Source organism: Mus pahari, chromosome 2 (assembly GCF_900095145.1).
Source record: "Mus pahari chromosome 2, PAHARI_EIJ_v1.1, whole genome shotgun sequence".
Lineage (NCBI taxonomy): Eukaryota > Metazoa > Chordata > Mammalia > Rodentia > Muridae > Mus > Mus pahari.
Genome location: NC_034591.1, coordinates 22,788,356 through 22,803,742, shown reverse-complemented (window position 1 = coordinate 22,803,742; position 15,387 = coordinate 22,788,356). Strand labels below are relative to the sequence as shown.

General features: G+C 47.3%; 1 long non-coding RNA gene across 1 annotated transcript; it reads right to left on the bottom strand.

Annotated features, from left to right (window-relative positions):
• Nucleotides 1–218: 218 nt before the first annotated feature.
• Nucleotides 219–6,164, bottom strand: LOC115063406. Its single transcript, XR_003843270.1, has 3 exons — nt 5,887–6,164; nt 1,842–2,018; nt 219–507 (listed from the first exon to the last, which is right to left on the bottom strand). It is a non-coding gene; the product is annotated as an uncharacterized LOC115063406 (long non-coding RNA).
• Between the last annotated feature and the right edge of the window lie 9,223 nt (nt 6,165–15,387).

Here is a 15,387-nt window from a genome sequence, read left to right as displayed (position 1 = left end):
GGCTGGTAGTCCTGGGTGCAATGAGAAAGCAGGCTGAGCAAGCCATGAGGAGCAATCCAGTAAGCAGCACCCCTCCACGGCCTCTGCATCAGCTCCTGCCTCCAGGTTCCTGCTTCATTTGAGTTCCTGCCTTGACTTCCTTCAATGATGAGCAGTGATGTGGAAACATAAACCAAATAAACCCTTTCTTCCCCAAGTTGATTTTGGTCGTGGTGTTTCATTACAGCATTGGTAGTGGTGTTTCATCACAGCATTGGTCATGGTGTTTCATCACAGTAACAGAAACCATAACTCAGGCAAATGTCTTCGATGTCTTCCAAACAATGAGTTTGTAGATTAGCAATCTGACTGTGGATTAGCAGTCTGTCTGTGGATTAGCAATCCATCGTCTGTGGATTAGCAACCTGTGTGTGAATTAGCAATCCATCTGGACACTCTTCTTCACATGTTATTTTACTTTCATTATCTTCTCACTTCATTATCACACTTCGGTTAGCCATTCAAAATCTGTCAAAATGTAGCATAGAGAATGGAGAAAATTCTTGCTAGCTACACATCTCACAGAGAATTAATACTTAGAATATAGAAAAAACTAAAAAGCCTAAAGCAATTCCAGGCCATCTATCCTCTGCAGCGTGTTATATTTGAAAAGCAACCCATGCTATTGCCGGCTAGGCACCAGTCTGAGGTCTTGGTCTGCTCCCAGCCCAGCAGCCAGACAGGACAAGACCGATTTTTTTCCTTCTGCCAAAGCCTGTCTCACCAAAGTTGGCTCTGCCTCTCCAGAGCCCCCAGGCTGAGACCAATTTTTTTTTCCTTTTGCCAAAGCCTGTCCCACCAAAGTTGGCTCTGCCTCTCCAGAGCCCCCAAACAGATCTCTCCTCTCCATGGCTGGCTGCCACCAAACCCGCTCAACACTCCCAAATTCCCAAAGCTAGCTGTGGTGCACTTCTCGAAAACCCATGCTCTGCCATGGTTACATTTCCCTGGAGCTCAGTTGAGTGAGTCGCTGCACCACACAATCTTAGTTTAGAATCAACAGATAACACAATCGCTGGGCACAGAACCTAGCATCCTAAATTCACCAACTATTCTAAGTTAGAAATCTTCTGGTGGCGAAAACTCTAAGAATCTCCAGCCTACATTGTGTCTGCCTTGCTTCCGCAATCCAAAAGAAAGTCCCTCTTCGTCTCCAGACCCGGAAGTCCCGCCTCCTCCTCGACCAGTGATTGGTTTCATGGCATCTTTATTATCTAATGAATTAGGGAAATTTTTCACTACAATCCTCCGGAGTGAGCTCCAGCCAGCCAGGGCTACATAGTAAGGCCTTATAAAAATTTAATAAATAGGAAAATGAACAGCTTTCAAACAATGAGTCACAGACGGCCAGTAAACAGGTGGAAATGTGCAAGCACACCAACCATCAGGGAAACACAGTCAAAACTGTATTGAGAGTCCATCTTGTCCCAGTCAGAATAGCAGTCACTAAGGAAATAAGTAATAACAAGTGCTGGTGAGCATGTGGACAGAAGGGAATTCTCAAAAAAGGCAAGGGGTGGTAAAGTGGAAGTCAGTTCTGTCAAATGATGTTTTGTTGGGGCACACAGGTGATAGGATGTATTGCTGAAGTAGAAACATCACATAAAAGAATGTTTTCCTGAAGCAGACACAGGTGAAAGGATGTTTTGCTGTAGTGGACAGATAGTGGGAGATGAGCACTGAGCATTGGTTTGGTTTGCTCTGCCTCACTATTCTTCAGTAACTTCATGCATGTATTGGTTCACTTTACATAGCATTGTTGAGCTTTGCTTGTGGTGACACCACCATTGAGGGAAACTCACCCAAGAACTGCGAGTGAGGGTCCTGCAGCTTCTTGCCTCTTCAGTGACCTCAGGCCAGTTGGTGAGCCTTGTGGTTTCTTCAGGTTAGAACTACAGCAGTTGGTTTGTGTGCGGTGTCTGCTGAGAGGACTGGACTGTAGCTGCTGATTCATACTTGGTGTTTGCTACAGGACTGCACTGCCGACAAAGAAGATCAAGCTTGCCCCCAAAGAACTATTGCTAAACAGGCCCACTTCCCCCATATCCTATTGTCCTTTCTCTTCCACTACCTCTGGTAGGTGGTGGACAAGAGGAGAGGATTAACGTGTATTAAAGTAGGTTGCAAAAAAAAGTATGCCTAAAGGTTGGAGGGTTCTTATACAAAGCTGGTAGGAATGTAAATTAGTCAAGTCGCCATGAAAGTCAGTGTATTGGTTACTCTAAAACATCCCTACCTGTGTTCATGCAAGCAAGCCTAATTCCATCCCCTCAGGGGATCACAGAAGAAGGCAGAAAAGAGTAAGGGGTGAAGGTGCACAAGAGGGGGTGATGGTGTGGATATGATCAAAATATATTATATACATGTACAAATTTGTTAAAGAATAATTGCTTTAATTTTCAAACTGATCTGGTATATGATCTAATATACCACTCCTGAGTATTTGCCAAAAGGCTCAAGTCAATATGTCACAGGGATATCTGCACACCAATGGTTATTATAGCAGTAAGAGACTCCTGCACATGCATGCTTATTGCTGCAGTAGTCACAATGGCTCAGTTACAGAACCAACAACAGAGAAAAAGATTTTAAAAATGAAGTTTGCATAGAGAATGGAATTTTTCAGCTATAAAGAAGAAATATGCTGTTTGTCAGAAAACGGATGCAGCTGAACATTATCTATTAAGTTGATTAAGCCAGTCTCAGAAAGATAAACATTACATTTCTTTCTCATTTGTGCTTCCTAGATTTTATATAGATCCATAGAATTGAATATGTCTACATGAATGGAAGTAAAGGTGAAACTGTCCCGAGGTGAAGGGAACTAACATGAGCAGGGAGGGGGAGGAAGGGGAGCAGAAGACACAAGCGTGAGGGAATAGGCTGACTGTGCAACATATACTCATACGAAAGTGTTCCCGAGGGAGGGGGAACTGGGTGGGAGGGGGGAGGGTGAACAGGATCAGGTATGGGGCAGGAGAACAGGAGAGAAGCCCAGAGGGCCAAGAGAATGAACGGAAATATGCAACATCAGGGGAGTGGGAGGTGGGGGGAACCTCTAGAAAGTCCCAGAGACCCAGGAGGTGAGAGATGTTAGCCAAATGCCCAACACTGGGGAGAGGGAATTCAAAGGGCCCACCTCCAGTAGATAAACAGGGCCTCAAGCAGAGGGACAGGGTTACTAACCCACAGTCAAAATTTCTGACACAGAACTGTTTCTGTCTAAAAGAACTGCAGGAACAAAAATGGAGAAGATACTGAAAGAAAGGTGGTCCAACTTGGGATCCATCTCACTAGGGAACACCAAGGCCTGACACTGTTACTGATGCTATGATGTGCCTACAGATGGGGGCCTGGCATGGCTGTCCTCTGAGGGGCCCTACCAGCAGCTGACTGAGGCAGATGCAGACACTTACAAAACTATTAAACTGAAATTGGGGACCCCCGTGGTTGAATTAGGAGAAGGATTAAAGAAGCTGAAGGGGAGGGTGACTCCATAGGAAGACCAGCAGCCTCAACTTACCCAGACCCCAGGGACCTCTCAGACACTGAGCCACCAACCAGGAATCATGGGCTGGTCCAAGGTCCTGGGCACATACAGCAGAGGACTGCCTGGACTGGCCTCAGTGAGAGAAGATTCATCTAATCCTCCAGAAACTTGAGGCCCAGGGAAGGGGGAGGTCTGGTGGAGTGGAGCACCCTATTGGAGGCAAGGAACTATGGGAGGGGGACTGAGGGGGGCAACAATGGGAATGTAAATAAATAAAATAACAAAAATCGGGGTAAAAAAGAAATTGTGCTGGTGCAGCAGCACAAACAATTAAATACACAATTACTCCCCTCCTAACCTTTTAGCATCTGGCACATTTTCATTCTTCCCAGTACAGTACTGGAGAAATATTAACACTGTCACTTTGCATGACTCTGTCTTGACCACCCCCGTAAGACAGGAGCTGGTGTGCAGGGTTCCCGTGACATTCTTTATAAAGAAGACATTTTTATTCCTGAGTAAATGCAACTTCCTTGTTGCATGGTTGCTATTTCCAAGATGCTTGAAATGGAGCCAAGGGTCTAGTTAACGTGAATGCAGCATTTGAACCAGATTCGGATCTCTGCCCTCAGTGGACAAAGCTGAAGAATGTTTTCCCTCCATTTTGAGGTAACCAAAGAGAAAAACAAACAAAAACAGTTAGGGATATCCTACACCAGTTAGGGATATCCTACACCAGTTAGGGATATCCTGCACCAGTTAGGGATATCCTGCACCAGTTAGGGATATCCTGCACCAGTTAGGGATATCCTGCACCACTGTGTCTGAATTAACAGTTATGGGGATGCCAAAACAGGGTGGCAGTAGCACTTAACTCCCAGGCCAGTCTTTACTGACACTCACAGAGGGTGCTAGCTAGTGCCATGAGCTAGCTCGCTCTCTCTCTCTCTCTCTCTCTCTCTCTCTCTCTCTCTCTCTCTCTCTCCCTCCCTCCCTCCCTCCCTCTCTCCCTTCCTTCCTCCCTCTCTCCCATTCCTTTCTTCTTCCCTTCTCTTTTTATCAGTCTCTACCTATCTTTATCTTAACAAACTAAAGCAAAAACAAAACTTCCTTCCCCAAAAGACCCAGTTTTAGACTCTAAATGCAATGCCAGTCCCCAGACTCTGGTCCCATCATCACTGCACAAGCAAATCTGAGTTAGAACATGAGAGCCATTTCCTGTCTGCAACCCAAATGGACAGAACAGAAGCAAGTGCTGGAGCTGAAAGCTCTCAGAGGGTCCTTGCTACCAGAGCCCATGTGTCACCAGGAGCTGTCCTCCCACCAGAGCCGGTGAGCCACCAGGCTCTGTCCTCCCAGCCCTGCTAGTATCTGCTAACTGCTTCCTACCATTCAAAAGAAACATGTCACCACTGTATTAAACGGCTTCTTAGAAACCTTTAATGTCCTTTTTAAAAATGTGTGTGTGTGTGTGTGTGTGTGTGTGTGTGTGTGTGTGTACACATGCATGTTCTTTTGTTCACATGTGCCATGGTGCACATGTCCAGGTTACAGAATAACTTGGTGAAGTCAGTTCTCTCCATTATATGTGCTCTAGAAATCCAGCGTAGATTGTCAGGCTTGGTAGCATCTGCCTTTACCCCCTGAGGCATGTAGCTGGCCTCTTTGATGTCCTTTTGGGGATCTGCAGTGCTTTCCTCCTGAACTATGAGTTTAACACTCTGATGTCTTGTGACTGTCTCCATCACTCCTGTAGGAGCCACTATACATGACTCCAGTAACATGAAACAGCAAGCACCATTTTGATCCCCTCGCAAATGCAGCAATATGACCTCCAGATGTTACCTCTCCCTCTGACCACCCTGACCTAAGAATTTCCATGTGTTCCTGTGGGGGAGAAGAACAGGAAGCAGGAGAGCAAAAACATCACAGCAGAAGTGTGTGTCCCCTCAGAGCCCTTGCTGGCCCATGCCACTCTGATGTCAGAGGCTGACACCCTACACTCTCACATAACACTAGAAAATCCATGTGACACTGTCCACCAATGCCCCACACTGGCAGCTTAATAATTTCTTTCAAACAAGGGCACAGGGAAACACAGTTGGTTTGACCAGATCAGAGGCTACAAGGCTTCGTGGCATACAATAGCAGAAAAGACTGCAAGCATTTAGGAAAGAAACCATGACTAAATCACAGAGGTGACTCGGAATCAATAGAAGCCATGCAGGATCGGTACACCTCTGCCTGGTGACAGCACTGGGCTGTGCGGGTTTCCAGATTTCTCCAGGGTCCTTTCCTGCTGGGGCCACACAAAGACAGACCTGTGGGACAGCACACAGGGGCTGCTATTTTCTTACCTGTCTAATTAGATTCCTCAAGGGTGGCTTTCTTCTTTTCCCTTGATCCAACAGCAGAGTCGATGTGTTCCAGCCCTGTGCACAGAGGAGATGCCAGTACAGATCACAGCACGGACAGCTGGGTCAGTGCCAGCAGGGGTTACTCTGTGTTAACCAACAGGACCCCGAGGAGGCTTCTGGGACAGCTTCGTGTAGGAAATCCAGGTCACCCAAAGGCTCTCACTCTAGGCAGTGACTTAAATGTTGCACACAGGAGCCACAGGACAACAGCAGCACACTCTGCAAACTGAGTGTCAAAAGAGACCCCAACTTAACCAGGGTGCCTCAGTCCTGGAGCTGACCCTGCTGAGTTCTCTAATCCCCTCTAATCCCGGGCACCTCGGTTCCCGCACCTCGGTTCTTTTCGTCTCTGTTATGAAGCCTTGGGAGTAGATAGCCTTAATGTTTTTAACCTCTAAATTTTTGTTCTTTATGGATAGAGAGATGGCTCAGTAGCTGAGAACTTGACCCTTGGTTCCCAGGCACTACATGAAAAGCTGGACATAGCCAGACCCACCCAGTGCTGGGGAGGCAGGGACGGGATGATTCCTGGAGTTTGTTGTCTGCCAACCTGGCTGAAATTCAATAAGCTCCAAGTTCAATGAGAGACACTTGTCTCAAGGGAATCCAGTAAAGAGTAACAGAACAGGACACCTGATGCCTTCCTCTGGTTCATCTGCACCTATGGGAAGGGGTGAAGGAAGCAGAGATAGAGACAGAAAGACACAGAGAGATTTATTCAGCTAAAATTACTGCAACTGTTTTACATGATGGAACCCGGGGGATTCAAAGACATCAAGTCATTTATCGGATACTCCGAACAATTGTAGCCAAACAGTGTTAAACTCACCTAAATGGAATGTGTTATCAGTAAAGAAAACCCACATTTAGCACAAGCTATATCCTGCCATCGATCCATGCACGGAACCAAGGCAGGACACAGCCCTAGATCTGCATTTGTTATTAATAGGAAGGCTGAAGTTTTCAGGACAAAAATAACATTATTCTTTCACCTTGGGAAATGGAAATCTGTAAAATAAAACGATATGCAATTGCTAGCTAAGAACAGGGTGTGTCTGCCATGACCCTGAAAATGCCTGGCCCCTCAGAATTCAGTCTAGAAAGAGAAGGATTCCTACCTGGGATGTAGTGCATCTAAGACTCCTGAGCTCCCTGTCTAGAGCGGCTGAAGGTGGGCTGCCATGGTGTGTAGTCTAGAGGTGCACAAGGCTCTAAGAGGGCAAACGAAAGCACACTAATGCACCCAGCCATCACATCAGATTGGCAACAGCTGGGGGAAGGGAGCCAGGGACTGTGCAGCTCAGCTTTGGAACTCTTCAGTATGAGGAAAACCATGATTCCAAATGCCATCAACACCATCAGCTAAGTGGCTTGGATGGAAAGAGGACAGTGGCAAGCAGTGTTACACACACACATACACATACACACACACATGCACACACACACATACACACACATACACACAAACATACACACACGCACACATATACATAAACACATACACACAAACATACACACATATATACATACAAACATATACATACACACACATACATACACACACATACACACAAACATACACACACATATACATACAAACATACACATACACACACATACATACACACATACACACAAGCATACACATACACACTACACACACACACACACACACACACACACACACACGCACACACACTGCCCTGTGGCTTCTTACAGACTAGGATCAGTACTCTGATCCTGGCTTCTTCCTATGGCATAGAGAACTGCTGATGCATTGGTGACTGTGGGGACCTTCAGGCCACTTAAGTCTATCTGGTCCTTTAAAAAGTATGTCTTTAAGTAATAGTATGTATGTATGCATGTGCATGTTGGTGTGAAAGCCAGAAGTCAACACTAAGCATCTTCCTCATTCACACCCAGCCCTTCCTTTTTGAGGCAAGGTCTCTAGCTGAGCCTGGAGCTGGTCAGAGTCCCCGGGACCCTCTGATCACCAACATTCACCATACTCATGGCTTTCTCCCATAGGTCCTGGATAATAAACTCAAATCCTGGTATGACTGCAGAAAGCACCTTACCAACTGAGCCATCTCCCCAGACCCCATGGCTCTCAACAGCCAAAAAACTCAGAATGTGGCTGTACTGGGAGGAAGGGTCTTTCAAGATGAAATTAAGTAAAAATAAAATCATTAAAGTAAATCTAACCAATCGGACTGCTTCGTCAATAAGATGACATCAGGGCACAGACACACAACGGGACACCAATGCTGAGAGGACATGAGGTTTTCCAGTTCAATTCTGCTACTGTGATAAACACTATGATCCAAGCCCAGGTCACAGTCTACCATTAAGGGAAGTCAAGGCAGGAACTCAATGCAGGAACCTGGTGCAGAAACCATGGTGGAACACTGTTTACTACTGGCTAGGTCTCTGGCTCACTCTCAGCTCACTCTGATCTTACAGACCAGGCCTACCTGCCTAGGGACAGTGCCACACACAGTGGGCTGGGCTCTCCCAAATCAATCACCAATCAAGACATTGCCCCAGGATAAGGTATCTTACCTAGTTAGGGTAAGACCATAATAAAAATTAACTTGGAGAGGTAAGGGGTTACTTCACATTACACTTCCAGGTAACAGTCTATCACTGAGGAAGTCGGGGCAGCAATCCAACTAAGGCAGGAGCTTGCAGAGAACAACTGATGCAGAGGCCATGGAAGGATGCTGCTTACTGGCTTGCTCCACATGGTTTATTAGTTTACCTTCTTATAGCACCCATGACCACCAACCCAGAGATGGTACTCCCCAGTGTAAGATGGACCCTCACACATCAATCATTAATCAAGGGAATGCCCTACAGCTCTTTCGCTGTCATGAAGAGAGGGCAGGGCAGGATTCACACCAGGAACCTTGTCACATGAATGGAAGCAGCAACTGTGGAGGGCGCTGCTTACTACCTTGCTCTCCCTGGCTTGCTCAGCCTGCTTTCTTATACAGCCTTGGACCACCTGTCTGGGGGACGTATCACCCACAGTGAGCTGGGCCCTCCCATATGATTAAACAAGAAAAATACTCCATAGACATGCCCACAGGCTAAGTTGGTAGATGCAGTTTCTTAGTTGAAGTTCCCTCTTCACAGGTGACTCTAAATTGTATGGAGTTGGCAAAAAACTAACCAGGACTGTAAAAGAGAAAGAGCCATGATTGCCCTCAGATACCAACCAGAGAGCACTCCATATCTTGTGTTAAGACTATAAATGTTGGGGTGAAGAGAACCTGAGTTTTAGCCTTGAAAACTTAAAAAGCCAGATATGACGATGTGTATATGTAATTCCAGCACTGGAGAGGCAGAAACAAGCAGATTTCTAGGACTCACTGACTGGACAGCCTAACATACTTGGCAAGCTCCAGGCCTATGGAAGACTCAGTCTCAAAAAGGGAGGTGAGGACAGTACCCAAGGAGTCACACCCAAGGTTGTCCTCTGGCTTCCAACTGGACTTGCATTCATACACACATATGCACATGTGCATACATCACAGAGACAGAGAGACAGAGACAGAGAGACAGAGACAGAGAGAGAAAGAGACAGAGACAGAGAGACAGAGACAGAGAGACAGAGACAGAGAGACAGAGACAGAGAGAGACAGAGACAGAGAGAGACAGAGAGACAGAGACAGAGAGACAGAGACAGAGAGACAGAGAGACAGAGAGAGACAGAGAGACAGAGAGAGAGAGACAGAGACAGAGAGAGACAGAGAGACAGAGAGAGACAGAGAGACAGAGAGACGGAGACAGAGAGAGACAGAGACAGAGAGAGACAGAGAGAGTGGATCCTCGGAGTTCTTGCAATGAAAGGAGACAGTTGAAGGATGTTCTAATCTGGGAAGGCAGGTATCCCTGCCAGACAACCCACCCCTTCTAGAAAATGAAGCTCGGGAAATGAGTTCCTAAGATCCCTCCCAAAGGTGTGTCCTGGCCCTGGTGAACCTCAGAAAACCTGCTGCCACACCAGCTGATAACTTGTCCCACCCCTCTGTCCTGCGACCAGTCCATGAGCTCAGCCTGTCCAGATAAGATCATAGCCCTCAGGTGGCTGTGCCAGGACCCAGGACCCAGTTAATAAATGTAAAGCCTGCACAGCCTACAATGGGGTCATTCTCCCCAGCTGTGCATGAGCAGTTCCATGTAATATTTATAAACTGGGTTAGTGCTAACCCCTGAAGGGAGGCTAGGCCTGGAGCCTTGAGCTCCTGACCCACCCCAGAAGTGAGTGCAAAGCAGCCTTTGCAGGTAAGAGACCAACCCAGCAGGTCCTGAGCCCTGGAAACCCTCACCTCCACCCAGCCCTCATGCCTTCCTGTGAACAAAGTCTCACATCCAACCTCACTCTGTTGATAAGAGCACCTCTAACCCTTTTGCCTTTTGCTTGGCAGCCAGTGGGAGCTATAGAAAGGGTAGAAGGCACACCCTTCTTTTCTGTGTACCCTCAGCACCCCAGGAACCTACTCCCTCACACAGAGGATGCCAGTTAGACATGTGAACAAGATGTAAACCTGGCGTGACTAGGGACCAGGAAGCAGATTGTAACCAACAAAATACATCTTAGGGGCTGGCGAGACGGCTCAATGGTTATTAGCACTGGCAGCTCTTCCAGATGACCCAGAAGATGGATCACAACCATTGTGATCCAAAGGCCTCTCCCCACCTCTTCTGGAAGCATACACATGTGGCAAAGAGACAGACAGACAAAACATACATAATACAAATCAATTAATTTAAGAAAAATTTTAAATGAATCTTGGTGAAGAATTGGACAGCAAACCTGTGCTCTCAGGGCCAGTAAGAAACTAGGATCTAAGGGCTTCTTGTCCCAGTCACAGCTGCCAGTGAATGAAAAGCAATTCCAAAGTCAATGGCTATTTAAATACAAGTAGCCAAGTCCTAGGGCACAGGCTTCGTGGGTGTGAACAATGAGTGACAAGGGGCTATTACATTCTGTTCTGCTGGTACCCACCTTTGCCAACTGTTCCTTCACTAGGAAGGGAGCCCTTGACTTCCAGATCTGAAGCTCAGGAAAGTTGCAGAACTGTCTTCCCCTATCCCCAGCGCGCGCGCACACACACACACACACACACACACACACACACCTCCTTTATCCCTCAACTCTCATCAATTAGCATTAATCTACATTGTCAGGAATAACAACTTTGGCATTTCTATCTTGGAGCCATAATCAAGCATTCTGGGCTTTTCTCCTAGGTTGGCTAATTTTAGAAGAAAAGTAATGTTTTTAAGTAACGAATATACTTATACTTATGTTGCTGTAGGTATATAAAGAGGTCACCAGTTAGGGCCTGGCAGTGTGATGTCATTTCCCCCTCCCTGGGTCTCAGGCTAAGTCTTCTGCCCTTCCTGGGAGGACTCTGCCTGCACTAAGGGTGAGTGAACCCTCCTCTAATGCCCCACCAGTGTTCAGTCTGTCCTCTCTGCTGTTCCTCCAAGGTTTTGTTTTTATGCCCTGTCTGCTTCTCCAGGGTGTTCTTGGTCCTGCCCATTGCCATGCCTTTTATTTCTGGCTAAATAGGACAGTAATTTGGGACAATATGCCCAGCCTCAGAAGGTAAATCATGGATCCCAGTCAGAGGATCGCAAATCCAGTAAGTAGGATCACCCAGGAAGTGTTTTGAGACCACAGATACCCAGACATTACCCCCTGACAACTGGGCATGAGCCTCTGCTGTGACCTTCACGCCCATTTCTTTTAAGTTCTACTAAGTCGGGAAGATACAGCTGACACCAGTCCTGGCTATTCTGTGTCCTGCCCAGCACTCCTCTCACTGCCTGCTTTGCAGTGAGAAGTGAGTTACGGAAATGTTCTTCCTTCAGGATGAATGGAGAGACCTTCCACCCACGGTGAGCAAACCTACATTATGCCTAGAAGAGTCATGCGATGACAGACTGGAAAACCAAAAGCCCTGTGCTGAGCATGACAGCACGGAGAGTGGAGACAGAGTGAGCGTGTGGTGAAGTCCTGGGACTTCCAGGTCAAGTCCCCACAGCCCTGGTTTCTACAAAGAGGACAATAAGTACACTTCAGAGTATCTGAAGCTTTCAAGTTTTCCTACAAGCAGACACCTCTCTTATTAGAGAAAGGGCATTTCTCTTCTACACCATTGCTTTCTTTTCTTTCAGTCTGTGCCAAAATACAGCTTGGCTGCCCAAGATCTTCTCAAAGTCCTCTGACTTCTTGTTCTGACTGGGCTGCATTTTTCCAGCTTTTCTCTCTGACTTGTTTTCCTTATTTCCCAGAAAAGGACCCTAGGATATGGAGGACTACAGAGGATACAAAAGGGCCCTCCTCCTCTCCAAGTCCACGCTGTCTTTGTCCTTGGTGTGAGGCTCATGAAAATGTTGGTGCTGGTCTGAATTCCAGCCATTTGGGGTGGCCCAATTTGTCTCTGGCAAGTTCCCCAGTGTTTTATTCTCTCCTTGGTATTCTGACATCTCAGGAACGTGTCTAGAACTTGATCCATGGCTGAGTCTGTACTTGGAAAGTTGTGTCTCCTTGGAGGCCTTTCAATGTCCATATATTACTCTTTAATCAGTTTCCTCCCAAGAAACACGTTTAGGTATCAGGGTGGATGTTCACAGCTACATGTGTGAATGCATATTTGTGGGAGTGGTTGTGGAGTCAGAGGTCATTGTCAAGTTTCTTTCTCAATCACTGTCATTTTAAGACCTGGTCTCAGTTGTCTAGGCTGCTTAGCATCCCCCTGGGTTGGAGGAATGTAGAGCTGCTCTCACAGCATATCCCTTAGGGAGGGAAGCAGACAGACACACCACTGACAGTGTCAGCTCAGAGGCCCAAGTTCTCTCCCTGATAGTGAAAAAATTGGCTTTGGGGGGGTGGGGCAAAAGGGAGATTCAAGATGGGCAGGGCTGTGGACCGGCATGGCCTTTCCTGGCTCTAGAGAACATTGATCTGGCTTTCTGTCAAAAGAAGCAGGGGATCAGTAACAGAACTGCTCTCAGAAAGTCCTTAGTCATCCACAGGTGACAAGTATGGCCAGAGCTTAAACTACAGGATGGCAGATGAGGGTTGGATGTGGGGACCGAGGCCCCATGTGACTATTCTGCTGCATGTTTATGAACCCTGTAGATTCTCAACTAAGGAGATTCCCTATTGAATGAACTGGGGGCCCTGGGCACAGCAGTGGGAGATGAGATCCACGGATGTGAGGAGTCAGCCCAGGCCACAGCGATGGCTGGAGCAAGGCTACAGTCTCTCCTGTGTGGCCCCATGTGAGCGTTAGAGTGACCCTCTAGGGAAGGCCAGACACCCAAGGCATAGCTGAGGAAGCTACTGAGAAAGTAGCAGGTTGTTTTGGGTTACAACTCCTCTCCCTCTAGATTCTCCTGTATTTCTAAAGGCAAAGATGTGGGAAGTCCTGTAGGGGTAGAAAGTTCAGAGCAATGCATCGGTGTCCTGGTAAGCATCACATCCTTACATATGTGTCGCACTGACACTGCAGATTCAAGTGCAGACATGGAAGCTAGAGAACCCTCCATTAGCTATGGCTATGGCAAAAGTCTAAGGTCAGAGATGGCCCTTGGAGCAGGCAGAGCCTCAAGCAAGCCATAGCCAGCAGCTGGGAAGCCCAGGGTCTCCAGAGACAAGTACCATCCTCTACATGTTCTCATCACAAGTCATATTCAAGTTCAAGTTTGCACTGGACTTTCTAACTACAAACAGAGAATCTGTAGTCTGGCAGTCAATGGTCAAGACGCTGCCTGCAGTGGAACAATGACAGGCCTGATAATCAATGGGCGTGGACCAAGGCAAGGCTTGTGCTGGGCCGAGACGACAGCACAACAAAGTGAGTGTACGCAGTCTTTAAGAATAGCATCTCATTTATAAAGTATGAGTAATAAAATCAATACTGCTGCAAGTGAGCAGCAGCAGCAGCAGGGCCGAGTACTCTCCCAGCCCTAAGGCAGGTGCCACATTAGAATGTTCTGTACGCTTTCTTACTTTTACAGGATCAGGGTTTTGTTTGCTTGTTTTTGTTTTTTGTGTTTAAAGAGATTGTGGATGAAGATGAAACATACAGTTGCAAGCATGTGGGGAAAATATCCCTTACTGATTAGCCCCACATCTTTTTTTTAAAAAAAATAATTTTTATTAGATATTTTCTTCATTTACATTTCAAATGCTATCCCGAACGTCCCCTATACATTCCCCCTGCCCTGCTCCCCAACCCACCCACTCCTGCTTCCTGGCCCAGCCATTCCCCTGTACTAGGGCATATGATCTTCACAATACCAAAGGCCTCTCCTCCCAATGATGGCTGACTAGGCCATCTTCTGCTACATATGCAGCTAGAAACACCAGCTTTGGGGGTACTGGTTAGTTCATATTGTTGTTCCACCTATAGGGTTGCAGACCCCTTCAGCCCCTTGGGTACTTTCTCTAGCTCCTCCATTGGGGGCCCTGTGTTCCATCCAATAGATGACTGTGAGCATCTACTTCTGTATTTGCCATAGCCCCGAATCTTAACTATAGCCAGGCCTAACAGTTAAACGGATAACTGATAATGGGCTTTCCTTAACCCACAAACTGAAGCTGGTAAATTCAAATGCAATGGCCCCATGCACACCTGTTTTGGAGAGAAGCAGGGAGGTGAGCGAAGGGAACACCTTTCCCCTGGACTGAGAAATACAGCAGCCTCCATGCCTGGGAGAGAGCTGATGGTGACTGGTAAGTCTAGGAATGCAGATAGCTGCAGCCTTTCACTCATGCCTTGAGCTAAAGCCACACAGAGTGGCCAAATTTATGGCTAAGGAACTACAACACTATGAAGAGGGTCAGAGGAGGAGGCTGACCAGTAGGGGAACCTGAAGTAATTCACCCAGAGAAATGCCACTTGCAATTCACCCTGTGACCTCAAAAGGCTTCTGGCAAGGTCCCCACTTACAGTGGCTCCTGTCTGCCCCTCCTAGTCAGAAGAGCCAGTGGTCTCTATTGCACCTGAACTCTAAAGCTCTGACATGCTGTACCTGGGCTGGCCTCAGGCCTCTCCTCCCATCTCTGCTCCACCTGTACCTGAGTTCTGCACTGAGGTGTATTGGCTCAATAGACAAGACCATGATCCAGGTTCATGCACAGAGCCCAGCCTAGCTGGGATTCCTGAGAGCCGTTCCCAGGCTGGCAGAGGGCCAGCTCACTGATGCTGCTTGGGAACTCGGGAAGCAACCCCTGCTGCCTTGACCTGACACTGCCTCCTTATTCAGATCACAGCTGGGACAGGCACGTCGAGAGGTGCCTGGTGCCCACTAGACTCACCCTTGGGAGACCTCTCCCCAGCTGTCCCTCAGTGGCTTCTGAGCAACGCTTAGTGATGGAACACTGCTTTGGCAAGCCCAAGGTGGGGCGGCCTGCCA